The sequence below is a fragment of the Zonotrichia albicollis genome, chromosome 1 (assembly GCF_047830755.1).
Source record: "Zonotrichia albicollis isolate bZonAlb1 chromosome 1, bZonAlb1.hap1, whole genome shotgun sequence".
NCBI lineage: Eukaryota > Metazoa > Chordata > Aves > Passeriformes > Passerellidae > Zonotrichia > Zonotrichia albicollis.
Genome location: NC_133819.1, coordinates 143,147,671 through 143,171,420, shown reverse-complemented (window position 1 = coordinate 143,171,420; position 23,750 = coordinate 143,147,671).

Below are 23,750 nucleotides of genomic sequence, written 5' to 3'. Positions count from 1 at the left end.
TCATCATGAGAATATGTTGTGGTGGTATCTAACTTGAGTGGCTCCATCCCACCAATGTAGTGCCCCTCTCTGCTTCTGGGTAGGAAGAGAGAGAACACAGTTTATGGTATCCTGCTTTTATGTTGCTATACAACACACCACCTGAGTTCTGTCATGAGTGAAGTGTTCCCTTCACTGAGCCCAAGTTATCCCAGCAGTTCCTGTCTTTGCAAAATATTTCGAAACCAAAAAGTTGAAACGTACCAAATGAGTGCTGAATTTTCTTTATGAGTTGAAAATAAAGTCGTTCTTGGATGCTCTGGCAGTTCTAAATCCTAACAGTATTTTTTCTGGCCTGAAATGTTTCTTCCCCAGTTTATCTAGGTCACAGAAAAAGCTAATTCGATATTGCAGCCATGAGTAATCTGCCTGGGTGGATTAATGGACTGAACTGAGCTTCCACCTCTTTCCCCATGATACTGTGTCAAAGACCTTAGTCAGGAATTATTAATACTATTGGCCTACATTCCTGACTCCATGTGTGTGTGTATATATATATATATATATATATATGTATGTATATATGTATATGTCTATGTATGTATAATTTTTTTACTGCAAAATTACCTTCTTTGTAGCCTGGTGAAAGGGTTTTTTGATGTTTTTATTCACAGGCAGACAGCTGGATTACAGGCCATCACAGAACTAAGGCTCCCAGGTTGAACACAGCACTGCCTTCTCCTGTAAATTTTAGACTGATAGGCAGCAAAGCATTTCCTCCATGCCAAGCTTTTAAAAGGCAGGCAGAGAGATTTGGGGCTGAAAATCTGGATGGCAGCTTTAACACCCTTTGGGTTCTGCAGTCCTAGGGGCTGGCACAACATTAAGCCTGTTGGCCTAGGCAGAGCTGAGGAACAGGAAATGTTTCAGTGCTGACCACAAGTAAAATCAGAGAGGCCTTCTCTGTCCATTCCTTCCAGTGCTGTTTTCCACCATTATTCTTGCCTTTTTTCCTACAGAAAAATGGGCTGATCTGCTTTGCTTGCCGAAGCAGTTGTCACAGTGTTCCAAGACATGAGCTTATGCCATATGAGCATTTCAAACAGCTGCACTGGATGGAATAGAGGATTCCTTGGGATGGAACAAGTCTTCAAAACAGCCACACAGCTAATATTGAATTTTGATTTTCATTAGTGCTGTAAGGGAAAGGCTACACTTCCCTACAGTGCTCTTTAGGGAAACAATGGCCAAACTTTACAGGTGCCATTTAGTAATAATCAAGAAGGAGGTCAGCTTACTAAGAGCTGATCTTTGTGACAGTTCACCTTCTCACACACTGCAGCTTCAACAATGGAGAAGGCATGGGACCAATTTCCATGTTTCATCGACTCTGACAATTATTTTCCTTCTGGAGGGCCTACATATACCATGAAGTTTTCAATAGGGATTGGGGAGAAGTTAAACAGAGGAATTTGGCTAATACTGGAGATTTTAGCAGGGTGTCAAATTGCTTGATTTTTGGGTCATTCACTTTGGAATGTATTTACACTAGTTGTTCATATATTTTAAGGGACCGAAAAATTAAGCGCAGTCCTTGTGACACAGAAATAAAATCGGGTTTGATTTGATGAGGAAACAGGTGCTTTCTAGCACTCTTATGCACCAGGAACATTGTGTAGGTACATTGAAAGCATGTTGAAGTGTAGCACTCATGACTGTTGTGGCTCATAATTAACTTCATAAATAAACACTCAAATGTCTGTAAATAGGAAGATGATTTATTGTGAGATCAAAATGCCTATGAAGAGCTTTGATATAGTTCTTGCATGAAAGAATCACCATTATCAAATGCATGTTTGGCTGCTGCTGTTTCGGGCAGCTAATTTTTCACAATCTGGATGGAGAATTGATGCATTTTTCAATGTTACTAAAAGTTTTCATCACCAGACAGAACCATGCTTTGTCTGCTCTTGGGAGCACAGCCTAAATGTCCTAATTATGTATTTTCTTGTAAACTGGACAGATTTTGGTCACTTGAACTACAGAGGGAAACATCTAACATAACTTCTTCAGACTCTTTCGCTTTATCTTTATTTTTGATCTTGTTTTGGAGTGACCTTGGTAATAACAAGAAAGTTATGAGACAGGATTTTTTAAGCCTTATATCAAATATGGCAAAGTTTCTGGAACTGCATTTCTGTCTGTTTGTCAGTGAGTTATTTCCTCAAAATAATTCTAAAATCCACCTTTTTCATCAGCTTTGACAAAGATAAGGAGCCTGAAATTTAGTAAGTGCCAGTAAGCTTCAGAGAGGTAGAGAAGAGAGAAATCAGTCACTCTTGCCTCAGCAATAAAGTTGTCTGTGAGAGCTCCTTGGTTACGTGCTTGGTTTGCCTCACCAGCTTTCTGCAAGAGCAAGGACATGGGGCAGCAGGAGTGTGCTGCCTAGGGCTTCTCCTCTGGTAGTTTTGGTTTTCTTCATCCCTGGAGCAAATTGAAAAATGATGTTTCTATCTTGTATTCTGGATGAGCATGGCCAGCTTCAAAGCAGTTCCTTGTGCATGGAAGGTTCTGTTAAGGTGGGATGCATCAAGCATTTACAGCACCAAACTAAGAGGTAACCTGTCCAACAAGCAAGAAGTGATGTGCCAGAATAACTCCCTGGTAACACAGGCTGGTTTTGTTGACTATCCCAAGCTTTTATTGGCATCATTCTGCTGACAGGCTGACAATTCAGTATGACTTGAACAGCAACAGGAATGAGCTGGACTGTGACACATCTGTGACAGCCCTGCCTCCCTGATAACAAATGTGGTCATCACCCTTAGTCTGTGACATACTGGCTACACTGGGCACCCTGCTTTCTCCCCACTCACCTTTCTAGGCCTTTCTTCCATAAGCACAAGGGCTGCCCTTTACTCCAGGATGCTGAAAGCCCCAAAAAGGTCACAAACAAAAGGAAAGTCTCCAAAGGAACCAAGAAATGGTGTTAAAGTATCTCCAAAGTGGTTTAATGTCTATTTTGTCCATATTTTTGTCCCTAAAGTTTGCAGGCTCTCAGGTTTCCAAAATGTGTCCATGCAAAGGAGTTTGGGTGCCCCAGCTGCAGTTGTCACCATGTAATTCAGCTGAGTCTGGTTACTGGAGGAGATACCAGAGGTCACCCCCCAATGTGACTTGTAGAAAAGGAGCTCTGTGTTCCCTTGCTCCTTTGATCATCCTCCATGCCCAGATGTCTCTCTCCAAGAACTAAGGGAAGTCAGACAAAAAGTCCTCTATTTCCCAGATCTGCCCTGGAAAAGAGCAGCCTTTCCCTCCCTGTTTATTCTCAGCTTTATGTGTTCAGAGACAGAGCATAAGTTCACATAAAAAGCTCATGTTTTTTCTCTAGGAGAATAGGAAGGAAGGATCAAACAGAGCTCTTCCATGACACTGGACTCTCTCTCTCTCCTTTGCTGTAGTCTGAGTCAGCTGCTCTTCCAGATTTTCTGTCCCAGTATCATGGCACAGTGGCTAAAGCAAAGCCCTGTTAAAATGGTTGTGTTGGGTCTGGCCAGGGCACACAGCTCAGGTGGGGATCTGCAGCAGTGTTATGAAGCTGAAGCATTTTGATTTCACTTATAATGCCCTTCCAGGGGTGAGTTTAGCAAAGCTTTATTCCTTCCCTGCCTTCGTTTTTCCTAATGGGATGTGCAACCTGCAATTAGGACCCACCATAATTGTGGCCCATATCCATCAGGTCCATGGATATGCTGCAAATAACACCACCAGCACGGGGAAGCTGCAAGTCAGCAAAGCTATTTCCAGGAAAAGAAATTTCCCCTTGCCCTTCTGCCCTCCCAAACTGTCCTCCCAGAGCTCCTTCGAGTGGGGTGGCAGAGCCCTGGGGCAGGCAGCCAGAAATGCTGTCAGCTCTGCAGCTCTGCCGTCTGCCAAAAACAAATCAGGAAACCTGCAGTGAGTGCAGGAGCTCAGAGCCGACATGGAGAGCTGAAAGGACTTTGCAAAGCAGAGATTAATTTCTGGCAAAGGATGTCTGACATTCATGAGCCATTAAAGCTTTTGGATATAAAAAGCACTGGCCTGTTTTATTAAGGGTGAGCCCAGCTAGATGGCTTTCTTTGCTGCGGGAACTGAAATGAACCCATGAGTGAGTTTTATAACTCTGCTTGATTGCCATTTCTGTGCTTGCCCTCTTCACTTCATGTGCTTGGGCCAGAGCTGAGTGACATGAACTGGCATTTGTTCCACATCTGGATCCTGTCACAAGAAATGAAGATATTTTTAGCCTGAGTTGAATCATTGCTATTCTTAGATTTTTGGCTGGACCTTCTGCTGTATTCTTCCTTCTTCTCTATTTTATATCTCCTGAAGTTTTTTTGTGCTTTGTTTCTCCTAAAGCTCACTAATGAGGATATTGGGAATATATCACAGCTAATAGAGGAGGATGTCTTGGGATCTTGGGATTGCTCTGAATTTTAAAAGACATAAAGAATAATTTGCAAGTCTTTCTGTAAGAAACCATCATCACTGAATTACTGGGGAGGTGTGTGTGTGGGGGGGTGTTACTCTTAAAATCTGTGCCCAGATTCTTTTCTTACAGGTAGGGTCTAGTCTTGACTTGCTTGGAGTAGGAAAAGCATAAAGGTAAGATAGATATAGATCCTGACCTCTTAAATGATGAAAAATGAAAACACAGGAGGAGTGAAATTATCAGAGAACCCTGAATGCATCTGCACCACCACCAAACCCAGCTCTTCTCAGCTGGGAGTGAGGTTGTCTTTGCCCTGTGTCTACAATTTTTCTTGCTCCCATTCTGCCCACCACTGTGCAACATTCTGAGAGAGCTGGTAGTTTCAGACTGTGCTGTAGGGGAAAACAAAGAAACAGATAACATCTTTTCTTTCCCATTTTTTAGAAGAAGATATCTTAAATTAATGCCCAAGTTGTTATTTAAGGTATTTTTTTTAATGATAAGGTGTTAAGCATCCTCTAAATTGTCTTTTTAAATTAGTTGGGGGGGAGATAATTTTACTGTAACTGGTTATAATGATATGTAATAATAAAGTTGATAATAATAATATGCACTGCTCAGGCATGAACAGGATTTTTCCTGAGCTATTGCCATGCCATGAGGCTGCCAGCTGGGTCCATCCCCTGGCTTTATGGCAGTCGAACACTAACAAGGAAGCACCTGGGTGCTGTACTGAGTTTTTAATGCAGAGGCACAAGAGCTCCTTCCTTTTAGCAGCTCAGCTCAGTGGCTGTCTGAGCTGGTGGTCCCTCAGGCTGGAAGGCAAGGAGAGAGCTCAGGCTTGCACTCCTTCCTCCCACAGGGCATTTGGAGCCTGGGGGTGATTATGCAGATCCCCATAAGAAAGGGATTGGGCAGCATGGCGACCCTCAGAGCTGCCTGTTTCCTGCACTCTGTCCATTCATCAGGAGATTCACCTGTCCCTAGCAGGAGCTCTGGGCAGTTTGCATTAGCAGCTACAGCTGCAGGAATAGCAACACACCCAGATAAACATCTCCTTTCTCCAGCTTCCCCAGTTTATGCTCAGCTGAGATGCAGTGGAGTTCAATCCTTTCCTGTACCTAGGATAGGATTTCCCACAAAATCCTCAGGAGAGAAATGGGGAAATTATCCTTAATTAATTTTTCTTCAGAAATTAGGAACCAAAGAGTTAGTTGGAGATACAGGTGTGTGCAAGTATGTTGGTCTATGTAGAAGGAGAGTTTTCAGAGCATTATAAAGAATCCGAACGTAGAAGTTGAGAGGTCTCTCTTGGCCTCACAGGAGGCTGTCTGGGAGCCCCTTATGGCTTCTGCAGCCTCTGCATGTGCAGGCCCATGTGTGTCAAGGCCGCAGATTGCACAGGCAGCAAAGCTGCTTGGCTGGAACATTCTGTAGGGCTTTATCCTGCTCCTCACAAGCAGCTCTGTGGCAGCTGCCTCCAACTCAATGAACCTCCATGCAAAATCTCCAGGGTGTGCTGGATGTGGGTCAATCCAGCTTCAGCAGCCCCCCAATACATCACCCATCCTCTCAGAGCATCCACTGATCTGAGCACAGGGCTGTGGTCTCCCCTTAACCTGTTTCAATCTGACAGATAGAAATTGTTCTTCATAGGGAAATGATGAAAAATGACACCCCAAAAGCAGTCTAAGATACCAGTCTTCCTTTCCAAAAGGCTGTAACAAGCAGAAAAAATGAGAACAGACCTTGTACTGACAGTCATGTGCTTTTGAATGTCTGCAAAATATTCAAGAGTAAGATTAACAAACACATCATTTTAAGCAGTGTGCCTGCCTATGTGCATATGTAGCTGTGTGCATGCTTGTTTTCAGGTTTCTAAAATACAAAAAGTAGCAGAAAATAAGAAAAATCTTACAAGTTTTTGTGTTTACAACATGGCAAATGCAGATACTTTTCTTCAATTCACATTTCTGCTTCTTTTGTTATCCTAAATAGACTTTCATTCCTTTATGCTATAACAGAAGTCTATAATCTTACCAGCTACCGGGACCAGAGAGGAAAGCACATTAGCTGCCATTCCTCATCATATCCCAGTGGCAGAGTATGGAAGTGGCTGTTTCTTGTGCCACAGCAGTCCTTTCAAACAAACTCTTTGAGAAGGAGAACACAACAGTGCATTACATGAAATTGCTTTCAAGGTAGGAAGAGCAAGATGTGCAGCTAAACCAAAGTGTGCTGCTAAACATAATAATAGATTTGGTGCTGTTGTGTCACCTGACATACCACTGCAATAGAATAACAGTGCATCACTGCTTCCCTAACTGGCCAGCCTGAAAGACAGACGTAGCTGTAAGACAGCTAGCTGCTCTGTAAGACAGCTGCACAAAAATAGATCACTTAATTTCATTTTAATGCATCTAAAATTATAAAGAGCTGAGCTTCAGGAGGGAGGCTTCAGCTCCATTTCTCTGTATTGGAGGTGATCAGATTTCTGTGCTTCTGAAGCTTTGCTGCCCACTTATGACCCTTAGCAATTTCTCACACCCTACCCCAGTCAGCTGTAGTATTTCAATGTGTGCAGATTCATGAAAGCTTGGGATTTTCAGCTGGTGTTTGATTATTCAGCCATTTACTCAAGAAAGCAGCTGGAGAGAAGCCTGAGGGCATTTGGGACTGAGCTGTGACCTGACAGATTTCAGATGCTCACACACAAATGCATCATCTTAATGTGGGCCTTGGTTTGATAGGGCAGGGAGAGCAGGCTTCTCCAGAGCTGCAGCATGGGAATAAAAGCAGAGACAATTTCCATGCTGAGTTAGTGCTGAGCTAACCCTGCACACAGCAGCAGAAAGCAGGTTTCATTAATTCTCTCAAAAACTCCATTTCCACATAGAAAAACGACAGAAAAATTTCAGCCAGTCTTGAAGAGAAAATAGAACTTTACAGTGCTATTTTCTGTCCTCTGTCCTCCCACAGAACCCACTGGGAAAGCAGCACTTCTGCTGTATCACAGGTCTCAGTATGAGGAGCCTTGAGTGGCCCTGGGCGGCCCCGTTTGGGATCTCTGAACTCTCCAGTGATCTGTGACCACATTAAACACCGGCAGGGACACACCAGCTCCTGGTCCTTCTCTAGTCACACAGCAAGACGTGGCTGGTGGCCTTGAAATGTCACCTGTCCAGCCAGGGAGCCTCGATGCAATTATGTGCCCCATGCCTCATCTCAGCCTGCAACCCTTCAGTGCTGGGCTCCCCACAGCCCTGCAGGGGCTGTGACTGGGTGTGATCATTCTCGCTGTAAAAAATTGCTTTGTCACATGGAGATGAGACCTCTTCTTGTGCAACCTGTACCTGCTGACCTCCTCTCCTTGGGGTGCCTTTGTGAAGACACTCCCATCCTCTTTGCAGCTTCCCTTTAACTGTTCAAACAGTCTGATGAGTCTCCCTCTGAAGACTGAGCCATCTCTTCTTCAGGGTGAAAAGAGCTATTTCCTTCCACCTTCCTTCACAGGACAGGTTCTCCAGCCCTTTGAACATCTCTGTGGCCCTCTTTGGACCCTATCCAGACTGTTCATGTCTTTTTTGACTTGTAGGAACCAGAAATGGACATAGTAAATGATCTCCAAGCACAGGTTCATCTTTAACTATTGTCCTTGCTTTTGTTGTTATCCCTTTTATGACATTATCATCCATGCACAGCTTTTCATACACAAGAACTGCAAATGAAGATGAAAATTTGAAAAATGGTCCACTTGAAGGAGTTTTGAAATTTTGCAGAATCTGGGAAATATTCAGTTCATAATCTCTCAGAAAGTTTGGGTGAATGGTTATTGTTCTTAGCTATGAAATGACATTTCAGAATTAGAGCTGTAATGGCTCCAATTTTAATCCTAATGTGTAGCTTTAAAAGATGCACATAAACATTTGCTTATTGTCAGGGTCAAGTAGTAACAGCCAAAGTAGAAGTAGACTGTAGAAGTGCTTCTACAGTCAAGTAGAAGCAGCTTCAGGGTGGTCTTGATAATGCTTAAAAATACACTAATCTCCATTGCAGAATAAGAAGGGTGAGTAACTTGTGATAAATCAGGAGAAAGCACAGAAATGCATTTTGAACTTGTCAAATAGATGAATTATAAACATCTTTTTCATAAGAAGTTAGGATTTGAAAATGTTCCTGAGAAAATATTTTTAACTGATGTGTCTTGAATGTATTGACAAAGACCCTGTTTACTATAAAAGGACAGAATCTTGTACTTAATGAAAATACATTAATTTGGAAAAGATAATTTCTCTCCTTCAGTCTGTTCCATAATATTTTTGCTGCTGCAGCATCTTGTTGTAAAGCATTTCAGTAAGGTTGAATGTCAGGTTCAGTGCTTGTCTCTTTCTTTAATACATAATTTGGTGTTTCAGTGCTGAGAATGTCTCTAATTAAAAGTTATTTATGTGGTATAGAAAGCTCGATCACCAGATTTTTTTAATAGATAAGTTAATTCAATCACTTGCAACTTTGGCAATTTGTTAGCATGGAAATTAAGATAATCCTCAGACTACAAATTCACCACTTTGCCTTCCAACTCTTCTCTGCTTTCCCTAGATCTTTTAATCATCAGGTTGTGCAGGCAACCATCTGTGCTTGTGCCTCTGCCTCTTTCTTATTTCCTGTTTTTTTCCTGGTGTTCTCTTGAAATCCAATGTCACAGTGCTGTGGTGCTGTCAGAGATACCAGTGCAGCAAATAAACACCAAGTGAGGTTTTCTCCACCAGTACAGACTGATGAAACATGTTTGCCTCTAATACATCAATACGTGGGATGGTTTGTGTGGACCAGGTCTCCCAAAAAAGAGAATACAGCTTGAAACAGAACTGAGAAAGGCAACAAGGAAATCACACTGCTTTAGGAGGAAAGGCTTTAAAGGGGAATTTAGTCTGGAATGAAAACCAGAGTGGATGTGACAAAAGAGGAAAAGATTCATTCCTTCTCACAATCTATGCCACAGGTAGGACTCAGCTAAATTACTAGGGGTAGGTTTATAACAAAGAAGAGAACAAACTGATTAATAGGAAATACAACTTCACAGTTGGGCTTTCTAAGAGAGGTCAAAAGTTAAAACAGGCTCTGAAAGGGAATAGATAAACTGGCACAATAATGAGCTATGAGCAGGTACTAGACATGGTTGGTTATCTGGGTGAAGCCTCTGTCTAGGAAATCATCAAAGCACTGCTTAAAAACATTAAAATTATTTCAGGATGGTTAATTTGGACCAGCTCCACTCTGGCTCTGAAGACTGAACACCCACCAGCAGTGGGAGTGCTTGGGGAGCTGCAGGAGCACAACTCAGATTTTATTTCAACTGAAAAGCTCAGAACTTGTCCAGCATCACTTGGGGACACAGACTGAAGCAGAATAAGACAATCAAGAAATGTTTTTCTGAAGTGCTTAAATGTGAACAACAACATATGTGAAGGCTCACCATGACACAGTTATGGACAAAGCACCATGACTTCAGTGGATTCATTTTCTTTAGAAGGAGAGCATGGAAGAAAAATTATCTCCCCTCATCAGTATTCAGATGGATAAATGCATGAAATGCACTAGGTGCCCCTAAATATAGGAAATGGCCTAAACATACACTAACACTGTGGAGCACCCATAGATGTGCTCATAATGACCATGTGGAAAATGGCCTTTGAGTGAAAAATTATTTTCACTCTTATGGGTGAACAAGGGGTGTGTCTTTTAAGGCTGTCGCCAAAGTTTCAAATTTTGTACCTGCAGGGACCTGTTTTGCTGTTATATATCTCTCTCTCTTCCTCATCCAACAGCAAAAATTTGAAGGGTCACATACAAATATTCACTGATTAACAATTGACTGAGGATTAGTTGCAGGCTTAGAAATTCCCTTATTTTAGAACAACACAGCACATAAAAGCTTCCTTGCTTTGATACACCAGAAAAGGAGAAAGAAAACAAAGGAATTTTGAAATTCTGAAATTTAATCCTCTTTAATATGAAGATATTGCTGCTGTTCACAGTTAGTTTACCCCACATGTTTTTGGAGCATATAAAAAAGTGTTTGAATTTTAAAATTCAAAATATATGTAGGAAAACATGTTTTCCTCAGTTGACTGGCTCTTAATGCCATAGTGACAGTGTAGGAAAAAAGCTGGAGATTTTTCCTGCTTTGTGAATTCTGTTTTTCTGGGTTTTTAGTGGGCTGCAGTGACATTGGTTGATGAACAGTTATTTCTCTCTGAGCATCACTCTTTTTCTAGTGAGGGTAAATTGCATTTTGAGATGTCAAGAATCTGTTGACTCTTCTGATGTTGAACTTTATGGTGTTGATCCTGGCTTCCAGTTGATGTTATTTAGGAAATTTTATTTCTTGTGTATTTATAATATCACCCTTTTTTCTGTTTTTAAAAGTCTCTCCTCCATGATAGAGGAAATTGTAAATGCAGCCAGAACACAATGTACAGGCTCAAGCAGCAGAAAACAAGCAAAGAGATGTTAAAATATTTATATGAAGTCTTGGAAGAATTATGTCAGGGACTGATTTTTTTTTTTTTCTGGAACAAAGATTTTTTAAATGCAGCCATTCACTTCCACCTCACCTGGGAATGTTCTTGGCAATGTGTATTTCTAAGAAACATGAATCCTTACAGGAGTCTCACTGGATTTGCTCTTAATTTGCTGATCAGTTAACATGAAAATAATATGTAGGTAGCAAGCTAACATTATTCAGTTGATTACTATACATAATTTTACATTAAATTGATGGTGTTTCTATAGAAATGCTAGGAAGTGGGAACAGCATATGAACAGCTAGATTAAAAATAATCAAAACCCATCTTAAGCTTCAGAACTATAATTTAAGCACCCAGCTTCTTGTAATAAAATGGTAAATAAAAGCAAATGAGAACAGACCACAACGCAGTCTTGCAAGACTCCAGTCTGCTTCTTAGTGAGCAATCAGTCAAAAAAGCATATTAAAGATTGCTGATGAGAATCAGTGTTCAGAATAACTGGTTTGCCAAAATTATTTCTGTTCTGTACTCTTGTCAAAACTAATCACAAATGGTATTGCAGCCAGGAAGGAGGGAGAGAATCAGCGTTAATTTCATGGGGACAGAGCTGTTTAGATCCACAGATCGTGTCAGTTCACTACAGTCTCTGGGAGTGAGTAAATCTATTTCGTTTCTCAGCTTTTTCACAGAGACAGATCAATTCAAAGCTTAGCACATATCCCAGCTGAATTCTGTAACAGCTCCCTCAAAGCACCAGGTACTTCTGGAAGTTCTTATTAGTTTGCTTTATGACCACTACCAGGGAAACAACCATTCTCACTGCTGTTCTGCAGGTGGGTGGTAGTGCCACAGGCAGGGGAGGGACTCAGACACACAATCCAGGCACTGTTTCAGCAGATCCATGGTGCTTTTTCTCACTTTGGAGACTGTGCCAAATGTGATTCAATTGGATTTTCCTTGATCCTGACTCAGACACCAACCCCTTTGGGACTGTTTCACCAGAATAGCTATCTTGCAAAGATGTATCATTACACGTAATGAAACTAAGGCAAAATTGTTCAGCAGTCCATTAATGCTGGAAATAACTCTTCAGACAAATTCAGTCACTGGTCACAACAGTAATGCCCTTTTCGGTCGGCCTGGTAGGACCCTGATGGAACAACAGCCAATATTTTTGCAAGCCCTTTCCTGCACCTTTTGGTAGTACTGCTGGATGGGAAAGGCCAGAGGCAGCAGCCCAGCCTTGCAGGAGTTTCACTGTTCTTGGCAGTCGTGTAGATATCAGCAAAAGCTGCGCACCTCAGATCCTTGAAAATGTGGGTCCTGGCTCTCTGCAGCAAGAATCTATAGTTTCAGTTGAATTTAATTAAAAATGCAGATCTAATTATATCCCTTCTTTTCTCTGTCTGTTTTCCCATCTGTGCAAGTCACACACACACACCTTTTAATGCCTTTTTGGTTGTGAAGTCCCGTGTCTAAGTCAAGTAGATTGATTCCACCACTGGAGAGATGGAAGGAGGAATCCAGCCTGACCTATCTGGCCTCTGTGCTGCCCCTCAGCTGCTCATCCATCCTCATCCTGTAAGCTGCTCAGAAGTCCAAATGAGAAATATGGTCAGGAAAAACAGGATAAGTTTTCATGGGTGATTGATAGGACTGCTTTGACTAAGCAATCCATTCAGAAGGGCTGGGTGTTTTCTGAGTCATGCTGGCTGCTGAGATGTATAAAGGACTTCAAACTATTAATTACTGAAGAATCAGTCAAACTGACAATTGAAGTTCCCACAAGAGAGACAGCAAAGAGAAAATAATAAAGGAGTTGCATGTCCCCTGTTGATATGTGTGTTTGAAAGAAAGATGTAAATGGGTTTTATATTAAGAATAACACAAAATTTCCGTCACTTCACGTCTGATCAGAGGGACTGCTCCAGCTCTTGGCAGTTTGATTCTTTTGTCATCTAAGTACATTCAGCCCTTCAAATACACAAAATTGGCCCAAACAGAGGCAACATGCAGAGTGACCCTGTCTTTCTACCATTTTGGCTTTATGTAGGAGAAAGGGCCTTTTTCTAAACTGTCAGCATGGTATTGTAATTCATTGTCTGAATGAATTTATCCTCTGCTGGATATTCAACATTTCTAAGGAGGAACTGAGGGAAATAATTTTCCCATGATTAAAGGATTCTGAGATGATGTTGAACATCCACTCCCACAGTGTAACTTGTCAGGCAGACTGTAAACAAAGACTTAATTGTTGTTGACTAACTCAAAGTTTTTTGAACATCCATACGGGATGAACTTTTTTCCATGCTGAAAAAGTGACTGTGAAAACCAGCAAAAAGGAGGCAACCCCACCATTCAAAATCCAGTGTATGTAATTCATCCATGTAAAACCATGTGCCTCTGCCAATGAATCCAGAATCCTGCACCCTGAACCTCTGACCTGAAGCACAGTCATGATTTTGAGCACTGTGGAACATTTCTATGTATCTGTTTCTAAAATACCACAGGGATTGACCATGAAGGTCCATGAGACAATTTTATCTGTCTCAGTAAGAGTTTTTCTGGAACCTCATTGCCTATAGGTCTCTTGCTCTTGCTAGTACAGGATAGCTGGGAATGTAGTGTACCCACCACAGGCCATTAATTTAATAAGTTTCTCCTGAACAGAACCCAACAGATTTTTTTTTTTTTTTAAATAAAGCAATAACATTGTTGAAATCATCATTCCATATGACATTTCATAGCAGCTATAAAACATAGTGCTAAAGTTTAAAACTCTGGTTATAGAGTTGGGGAAATGTATATCATCACATCCTAGGTTGATAAAACTCTAATCCTTGTTGTTGATGAGTTTTGGATTGCTATAAACCTTTCATTTCCTGATAGTCTGCAACTGGATGTTGTAATGATTTATGTAATGTGGGTAAAATGCAGGAAGAAAGGGATGTAATATTATCATATTTAAATTAATTTACCTTTTGTTTCCACTCATATTTTTATCTCTGGTAGATGGTATCTAATAGACCAAAACAACTCTCACTGTCTTGGTCTGGGTCCTGAACAGACAAGTGATAACAAAGAGGCTGAAAACATTAGAAAAAGATAAAGGGGAGCTATGTATCAAAACTAAGTGCAAAATTTTCATTTTGTTTTCAGTTATTATTCAGAAAGATGTCTGAAATAATTGACTAGTTCTACATCCCATCTTTTGCTGGCTGTTTTCACATATCCCTAGTTCCTGACTTAGATGGTCGTATTTGACACAGACCAAGCTCCTTGGTCTTTTGTGCTTGCAGTAAAACTTAAAAATTAATGTAATGACTCAAATATCACACAGTATGCAAATTAAAAGGATATTTTTTCCTAGATGTCAGAAACATCTAGGAAAACATCATTCACTTCCACTTCGCCTGGGAATGTTCTTGGCAATGTGCATTGCTAAGAAACATGAATCCGTACAGGAATCTCACAAACGTTTGTGCATATGGTTCTTGGGGATTTTTTGGTTTTGTTTTGTTCTTTTTTTTTTAACTTTTGGGACTAGCATTCAGAAAAATTATCCCAAAGTATTAATTTGGAAAGCATTTGGATGAGACCTCTTTATCCAGAGACAGGGTATGCAGTGGTTATAACCTCTGATCAGTTCTTCATTCCATGAAAAATTCATCTTGCTGCCTAGAAAGGACCACAGAGTGCTCTGCTGGTGGTGCCAAATCTTCTCCTCCCAGTCTTGGGGCAGCTCTGGAGTGCACAGCCCAAGGGGTGACACTGTCACTGGAGCTGTTCTGCATTCTGTCTGTGCTCACACGCCCTGCTGCATCCCAGCTGAGGACTCATACACAGGCAGGCAGGAAGGATACATCAGGGCCTGGGGAGACACTTGTTCCTTTTTTCTTACCTTAGATTTTGGCAGGAGAAGAGCTTTGTGTCAGTTTACAGCCTGGTTTGTTTCCAAAGTGAAATCTAACCCCTTCAAAATGATGAAACCACCTGTTTGTCCAAAGGCTGCCTGGGACATTTTTGTATAAATGGAAGCCTCTTAGTGAAATTAGGAAGGGTACCAGCACCATGAGGGGCTGCAAAGCCCCCCATAATGATGACAATGAGGAGGTGATTTGTTCCTGACACTGGCATGGCACACATGGCTCAGGGCAGCCCTTTTTAACGCCTGTGGAAGCAAAAATATTTGTGGAAGAGATCTTCTAGGGGAGCCTGGGGTAACACAACCAATAGAGATGGGGGAAACAGGGGACCAGGTGCAAACTCATCAGAATTTCACCCCTTCTGTTGCCACCACACAGCACAGAGGGAAAAACCTCAGCACCAAAAAATCTGATCTTCCAAATTGACTGCTACAGCAGTGGTTGGTAATATGGGCCATTAAATGGCCTCAAATGTCTTAAAAACCACATCAGCTCCCAGCTGTATGTAAGACTCAATGACCATAATGATTTTAGTACCTTTTTTCCCCATCTGTAAACCAAAATTAGTAACATTAAGCCTAACAGAAGATCTTGTGAGGCTAAATGAACTTCTGGCTCTCATCAAAGGATACAGTTTAGGGCCACTGCCTTTGATAATGCTTATACTCTTCACTAGATTTATCCCACTGGGTGTTTTATCTGATCTCTTTGCATTGTAGGTGTTAGATAGAAAATAAATGGAAAAATATTTGCAGGCTGAAGAGTAAAGCCATTATCAATTTTGCCAACCATTTAATGAACAAGAAAGTGATAAACCCCCAAAAGATTATTTAGAAAACAATAGCAAAAGCTAATGGGATTATTTTCATTTGCCACCTAGTTTTTATTCTTTTAATGCATAAATATTAAATCCAGCAAAGACTGGTAAATAATTTGTTATGACAGTCTGAATGTATGGAGCTTAGACTTCCTCCTTTGCAATCTTGGATGAGACCTTACAGCACGTGTTTGGGTAAAACAAACCTTCCAGAAACACATCTTGTTCTGTGGAGATTTACAGAGAGGCAGAGGAGTCTCAGGTCCACAGAAAGGTTTAGAATGGGAACAGCTTACAGGTAAATATGAGATTTTTTTCATTGCTAAATATGACCTACCTCAGCATCAGGGACTTTCAGAAAAATACATTGTGAAGCCACAAGTGTCAGCTAGAGGAATTTTAAACAACTGGTGCTCACTTCTGTGTTGCTTGTGAACTATTAAGCAGATGTTTGCACCTCTAGTCTCATGAAGACTTTCCACTTTTGCTCCTGACCATTCACACAAAGGCTCTCTCTGACAGAGAGTGTACAACCCAGACATTTTGCTTGGAGTAATACCAAGAAGTCATTCCCTGCCAATTTCAAGCCCTCTGTCAAAGCAAGTTGGTTTTATTTTTTTTCCTTTTTTTATGAAAATAATTGTCTTCAACAAGGGATGTGTATGACAGATGAATAAAACAGATTTTGAGACCACATGAAAAATATATCCTAACAGAAATGAAAAATGCACCCATAAATTATCTAACTTGTGATGTACAGATGGAAAAGATAATGGGCCATAACTCTCTTGCCTCATTCCCGTCTCTGGTACAGCTGCAGGGTAAGGACAGTGGAACCATCTGTCTTGCAAGAAGGACTTTGCCACAGAAAGGCTCTCTTCAAATCCGAGCTGTCTGCATTTGGAGGCAAGGTCATGACTCCTCTATCTAATTGTCAGCTCTGGTCTGTTTTTCAGAGGTAACCAAGCATCACTTCATGGTTTACTGTGGCTGGTTGGAGACAGCTGTGTGAGCAGGACACCTTGAGCTATTGCATGGCAGGCCCTGCTCCAGCCCTCAGGAGTGGAGAAGGCAGGGAGTATCTGCACAGTATCTCCCTCTGGACTGGATGACTGCATGATTTTGGTGTCAGATTTGGGGCATGGACCAGAATGGCCCATGACAGATATTAGATCCCATGCAAACAGAATGAAAAGATGGCACTGGGTGGAGAGTGCATTGTTAATACATAATAATGCCTTATTTTGCTCTTTGTGGTCAGTGCTGCAGACTGCAAACACATCTGTGTGAGAAACTCACTTCAGCTGCTGCTGAAACCACATTTTCTGTTATTTTCATATTTAGTGGTCTGGTTTAGACCACACACAGACTACAAAATGTGCTATGACACGTGGGTGTTGCTGCTGATTGATCTTTGGTTTACCGATACCACAAAATTTCTCCCCAGCTTCCTTCAGCTTATTTATAGTGTGGAAGAACAAGTTGAAGGACTATTCTCATTGAGAACTGAATTCTCATCTTATTGTTCAAGTAGATTTTCAAGATGACAGTCCTGTGCTTCCTCCACATCCTGCAAGGACAGGAATGGCTCTTTTTTTTCAAATATGTGTATTTGTCTCTTGCCAAGCCATCCATTGAGGATCCACATGGCCCTGCAATCAATCATAACCTGTGCTAGAAGTAGATTTTTTAATGGGTCTTCCATGTTAAGCTGTATAATTGATAATATGGTGACAAGACAGAAAAACAAAGAAAATAAATGTAAGCCTGTTTAGGAATCTGTGTTCCTTAGAGACTTTGCCTCATTTTCTGAATGCAGAGTAAATTGTTTCTGTCTGTAGATACAGAAAAGAATTGCCACATAAACAAATGGTTGCTGTAGGTGAAGGGTGGATTTTTCAGACTGTCTGGCTCAGATAGCAGCCAAACAGTGGAGATGGAGGAACAAGTCACCTCTGGTCTGTTGAACTGTGCAAGCTACCACACTACAGCGTAAAGCCCCAAAGGGGAGGTAGTAGGTCAAAATTCAGTGGAAGACAATACAGACCAACTTTAGGCACAGATAAAAAAGCTTGTCCCAGTACTTTCTGACTGATAACACACAGTTATTAGTGGCCAAGTTTACTAAGGTTTGCCAAAATCACTTTGGATGCCCACAGAACATTTTTGAATATTTATCTGGTAGTCAATGAAGACAGACCCGTGGGGAGTAATCCTGCTTATTTAAACACCATTGCAAACAGGAAAAACCTGAATATTAAATCTTTCTAGTCGACTTTTCAGACTTCTGTGGGTGTGTAGATGATGCAGTCCAGTGGAGACATGGATGCATAGAAGCCAGTATTTAGTCAGAAGAATCCTGGCTGTTAATCCTCCCATTTAAAGCTCCTTAACACACTACGTATCTGGACCATGAGTTGCTTAAGATCATTTCAGACCATCTGATCCACATAAAATAAGAAAAGATTCAGTGATTTTTCAAGTACCTGTCCAAAGACTGGAGATATGAACACAGGTGTGCACCAGAAATCCCACAACCTCAAAATTCCAGAGTTAAGCCTATAGAACTACTATCACAAATTCATGCTGATTTTCATCAGTACCATTTATTATGTTGGAAACTACTTAGAGGATAAAAGTAATTTAACAGTAATCATACTCTGAAATGAAACTAAATTACTTGAGAATTTTAAAGCTTTTCTTTAAGTTGAACTCTTCTTCCACATTATGCACATTTTTTTCCTTTTGGAAACATGCACAGCAACATAGCCCTGACTTCAATGCACAGCCAACACAGTCATATGCCTGGGCTGTAAATTTTCTTGTGCAAGTGGGGTCTGATCTTGTAACCATTGAAGGTGAACAAAAACATTTATTAAGTGTGGTGTGCAGGACCATGATCATGGGTACCTCTGAATGTGACTTTAGATTTTTCCCTCCCATTATCACTCAGCTTTTAAGACATGCAGGGCATAAGTACACCAATTTACCCACTTTAGAAGTTCCAGTCAATGGGTGTGAAAGATATTCCTTTCATCAATGGAATAATGTGGCAAGAAAACAGACTACACATTGTAGTTTAGGTTTTTGAATCATCTCAGGAGAATTCACGCAGTCTGGACACACTGCTATAAATCTCTGTTGCCTTCCCCTCTCAGGAAGAAACAGGTATTTAACAGATTTGAGGAAACTGTTATAATCAAATGATTGAATAGAGAGGATTTCCCCTTCCTCCTTGCCCCCATGCTACTCCTCCTCTCCGGGATGTGAGAGCTAGCAAACACCAGCCCCTTCCTCACCCAGGCAGCATGATTCAGAGAGGCTCCTGGTATCTGCAGGCTTCAGGCCCTTCCATCTGACATGGAAATAAAGGACTTAAGCAACTGACATCAGTGGAGGATGGAGTCCCACAGAGCTTGCCTGACTCTGTTTGTGCCCCTCCTGCTGCTCCTGTAGGATTTGGCCCCTGCACTGCTCTCTGTGCTGTGCTAGCAGAAAGCAGAGAGTGCCCAATGTCCTTGAGCAGTTCCCAGCTCATTGCCCAGCCCTGTGTCCCTGTGAGCTGGGGCTACGTGACCTCCACACGCCTTGGGAGAACATTTGATACTGCCCACACGGCCTCACTGGCATGGCAGGGGCTGCCAGCTTGTGATCAAAGAGTAAGTACCCTGAGCTTCCTGGGAGCAGTGGGGTGAGTGCCAAGGGGGTTGTCCTTCTCCACCCACCTTGGTGCAGACTCAAGGGAACCACACGGCTGATGTGTGACGGCCTCCAGAAAATCCTTTGAGGACGGGGAAGTCCAACCACAGAGGCTGGGCCATTGTTCATTGGCCTCTCAGAAAACCCAAGTCAAACAATTATACAGTAAATACATGTCATCTTCCAGGTGGACATATCATCTTCCTGTGGGCTCTGGGGCTGGGTTTGGCTTGCCATGAAGACAAGGATGCCCAATGCTTTTGTGAAGCCAAGACCCTTGTGTACAAATTGGAGGCATTAGAGCTTTTTGCAAGATATATTAGGTCTTTAAGATGCAAAACATAAACCATGTCTGAGATGATGAAATGGGCTGTGCAGCTGGTAAGAAAGTCTTCTCTTAAGGACTATTAAAGCAGGAACATTTAGATACATAAAGGCCATTGAGTAAAGGCCAGCAAAAGCTCATCCCCTGACAAGCTGTTGCCTAATTCTGCTACAATTTTTGTCTCTCTGAGCCATGCCCCTAGACTCTGAGCATTGCTCATACACTGAACACTAGAGGCTTGGTGTCTCATTTTACTGTTGCAAGGTCACAGTGATTTGGTACTAAGATACCTGGGGTGGCTGTGGACCTGCAGAGCAGCTGGACCCTGCAGGAGTGTGGGACCAGGCCATGTGTATTCTGGGGACACTGACAACCAGCAGAGGTGCCCAGGTGGCCAGGAAGGCCAATGGCACCTGGCCTGTATCAGCAATAGTGTGGCCAGCAGGAGCAGGGCAGGCCCCTGTCCTTGGCACTGCTGAGGTGACACCTCAAATTCTGTGGTCAGTTCTGGGCACCTCGCTATAAGGAGGACATTGAGGTGCTGGAGCCTGTCCAAAAAGGGCAACAAAGCTGGGGAAGGATTATGGGGAAGTCTGATGAGGAGCAGCTGAGGGATCTGGGTTTCTTTGCCTGGATAAAAGGAGGCTCAGGGAAACCTTATCAATCTCTTCAACTACCTGAAAGGAGGCTGTATGGAAATGGAGGTTGTCCTCTTCTCCCAGGTAAGAGGTGACAAGACTAGAAAAAATGCACACAAGTTGTGCCAGGAGAGTTTTAGGTTGGATATTACAAAAAATTCCTTCACTGAAAGGGTTGTCAAGCATTGTACAGGGTGTCCAGAGAGGTGGCTGAGTCACCATCCCTTGAATTATTAAAAAAACATGTGGATGTAGCACTTGGGGACATGGTTTTGTGGTGAGCAAGACAGTATTAGGCTGATGTTTGGATTTGATGATCTTAAAGATCTTTTCCAACCTAAATGATTCTATGGTCTCAGTGTTGAATCAGGACATAAAATACTTTTGTCAATCCAATTCCTATCTTTATGTGTATTCTTGCTTTTTCACAGAGTGACATGCTTCTGTATCTAATGGTATAGAATTGTGCAGGACACATTTTATGCTTTTTTTTTTTTACCCTTATAGTTGCCTAAAAGACTAATCTATCAGTAGGATAGAGCAAATTTTCCTTTAAGCAGAGACTGAGCAGTAATGAGAGACTGAAAAGGATTTGAATGCTGTAGTGAACAGAAGAAGTTTCTTCTTCTGTTTTAAATTTAGATTATAGGTAAGCATATATCCAGATAGATTATTAAAGGTACAAAAATCATAGACTTTGGGGAAATGAAGGATTAGGGCTTGGCTTGACCTGAACTCATGTGACAAATTCCCTTTCAACATTTATTATTGTCTTGAACACTGGGATTGGGCTGTACTGAACACTGAGGAAAAAAACCCCAAATCCAACAACACAAAACTAAACAAAAATCCCTGCTGATATAAATTTACCATCTGAATGCAAATGACACTGTGCACAGACCACATGCAGGCTCTCTCCTGCCTGTGTTCAGAGCTGAGGTTTTAATCCTGACCTATCTATCCTCAGATTTTCACCTGGATTCCCACAGTTATTGTTTCTCACCACATTTGTAGAATCAGAAGAAACTTCTGTGGCAGGGGGTTCTTGATTCTGAAAAGTGGGCCACAAATGTGTGATTGTATGGAATGCATTAGAAATTAATTATATTAAAACCAGGTTTAAAATGTCTTAAACAAAAAAGGAGGTAGTGTTTCAAAAGGGATATATACACTGCAATTATACATAGCCCTTGAAATCTCATTACACTCCCCATTTTTTGTGCTGTGTGAGGAGATCTGCAGCAGAGCATGGTGTCCTGTCTTGGCTGAATGCTCAGTCTGATCCTGACTGACTGAACCTTCACTCACTCAGAGGAAACATGCATAATAATGAAGAAAAAGCAAATTACTAAAACATTTCGGATGTGAAATAAACCAGTTGTTGACTTGTGCTAAAATACTTCCATGGTTAACACATAGGACCACGAGATCCTGGATCATGCACATGCCCCCCAGGCCCAGGGTCATGTGAATAATGAGCAACAATGCTCAAATGACCTTTTTCCAGTGTATTAGGGGAGTGTGGCTGGAGGTATAAACCACTGTGAAAGCAACCAGCATTTGCAAACTAACACAATGAACAGCTGTGTTTTTCCACTATTAAGTCAAGCACAATTGCAAACTACAGTAATCAAATATGAAGATAATGTTTAAAATAAGAGCAGTGGTAGGGAGTGGAAAGAAAATAGGAAACAGAGAAATTCAGAGAAATTTGCCTTCCTCTGTAGCCTGGAAGGCAAAAGGAACTGGGACATATTTCTGGATTTTGTTCCTTTATGTCAGTCAATTCTATGCAGCATGTGCTGTGAGGAACCAGAGAAACAGACATAAAATAGCAACAAGACCACAAGGAATGAGGCAATGTAATCCACAGTCCAGAGCAGGATGGGAGGTGTGACTGGGAGGGGTGTCAGTGGCTGTGGCAGTTCCTTACAGAGAGGAATTCAGGCAGTTTAAAAATAGAAGTTGTCAGGCAAAACAGAAAGTCCTGGAGACAAGCAGGTGGCTGCCACAGATTTTTTGTTTGAAATGATAAGGTGGAGGAAAATTACCATCCTCATCCAACCTTTCTGTTTCTTCAGATTAAGAAGAAGCCAGGAAAGCTCATGGAAATCTCTTGCCTCCCCACTGAGCACCCTTTTTCATGGAAAAATTAAGATAATGTGCAGTATGAACTATTGCCTCTTCTCCAGTTAGTGCATTGGGGTTCTCTTGGCTCCCACACTCTGCAAGGTCACTTAGAGGCCAGATACTCTTGCCAATGTAAAATGTAATTTACTGCCTGTGTCAAAGGTTATTTTAGTTTCTCCAGGGCTCTGAAACACTCATCCTCATCCCTGCTAGCACTTGGAGACAGTTGCCTCTGGCAAGGAAGGAAGGGATCTATTCCTGAAGTAACCAGATTATGTCAGAAATAGGAACAGGCAGAAGCAGACATACAGCAGCCAGAGCAATCCATCAGTGATTCCCAGGGGCTCTTGGCACACAGCCTCTGTGCAGGAATTTACCATCAATGTAACCAAATAAAGCTCCATGCACTGCAAGAACAAAGCATTTTCATTGATTAGATGCTACATGCCAACCAATAAACACATTGTCAAAGTACTGCTTTTGCAGATAATTCATTTTTAAAAGAGTGGACATAGTTTTTTGTGTCAAAATTACCTCTGCTGTACAGGGAAAGATACATCATTCCTAAGTTTGGATGACAATAGTGCTTGTTTCCCTATCTGAGCTCCTGACACTGCCAATGGAAAGAAGAAGCAGTTTTAAATATGATTTATAGAGTGTGTTTTAGACTTTAGAGTGACATAATGGACAGTTATAACCACTGTTAGGAAAATCCAGGTGAATGTCTCTGATATATTGCTCTCCACATCTGGTCCCATGGGAAGGAGCAGTTTAACCCAAGAGACCTTGGCCTGTGGACCAGCCCTGCCCAGTACCTTCAACCTCCTGCCCATGTGGATATGCTGGTTTATTTAACCTGCAATGTTCTACAGCATCTGGGGCAGCATCCCTGATCTGACTGAGCCAGCAATGGGAGGATTATGGCCTTTGGGGCAGAAGTGCCTGAACCAGGTCTCTTTTCTGGACTGTTGTATTTTTGTATTTTCAGGGATGCCTGAACACCCCACATTTCACTCCCTGAACAGCAACAGGGACTGCCAGAGCTGTACTTTGCAGTGTGTCACCAGGAGGACAAGCAGTCCAGTCTTTTCCTGTTCCTTTTCCTGTTCCACTGAAAAAGGTATTGACAGCAGTATAGAAGCCTACAAAGTTCTGAGACACAGATAAATTCCCCCAAATCCTTTGGTTTTCACCTGCACACCCTGATATTCTCTGGTGTGTAGGTGACTAAT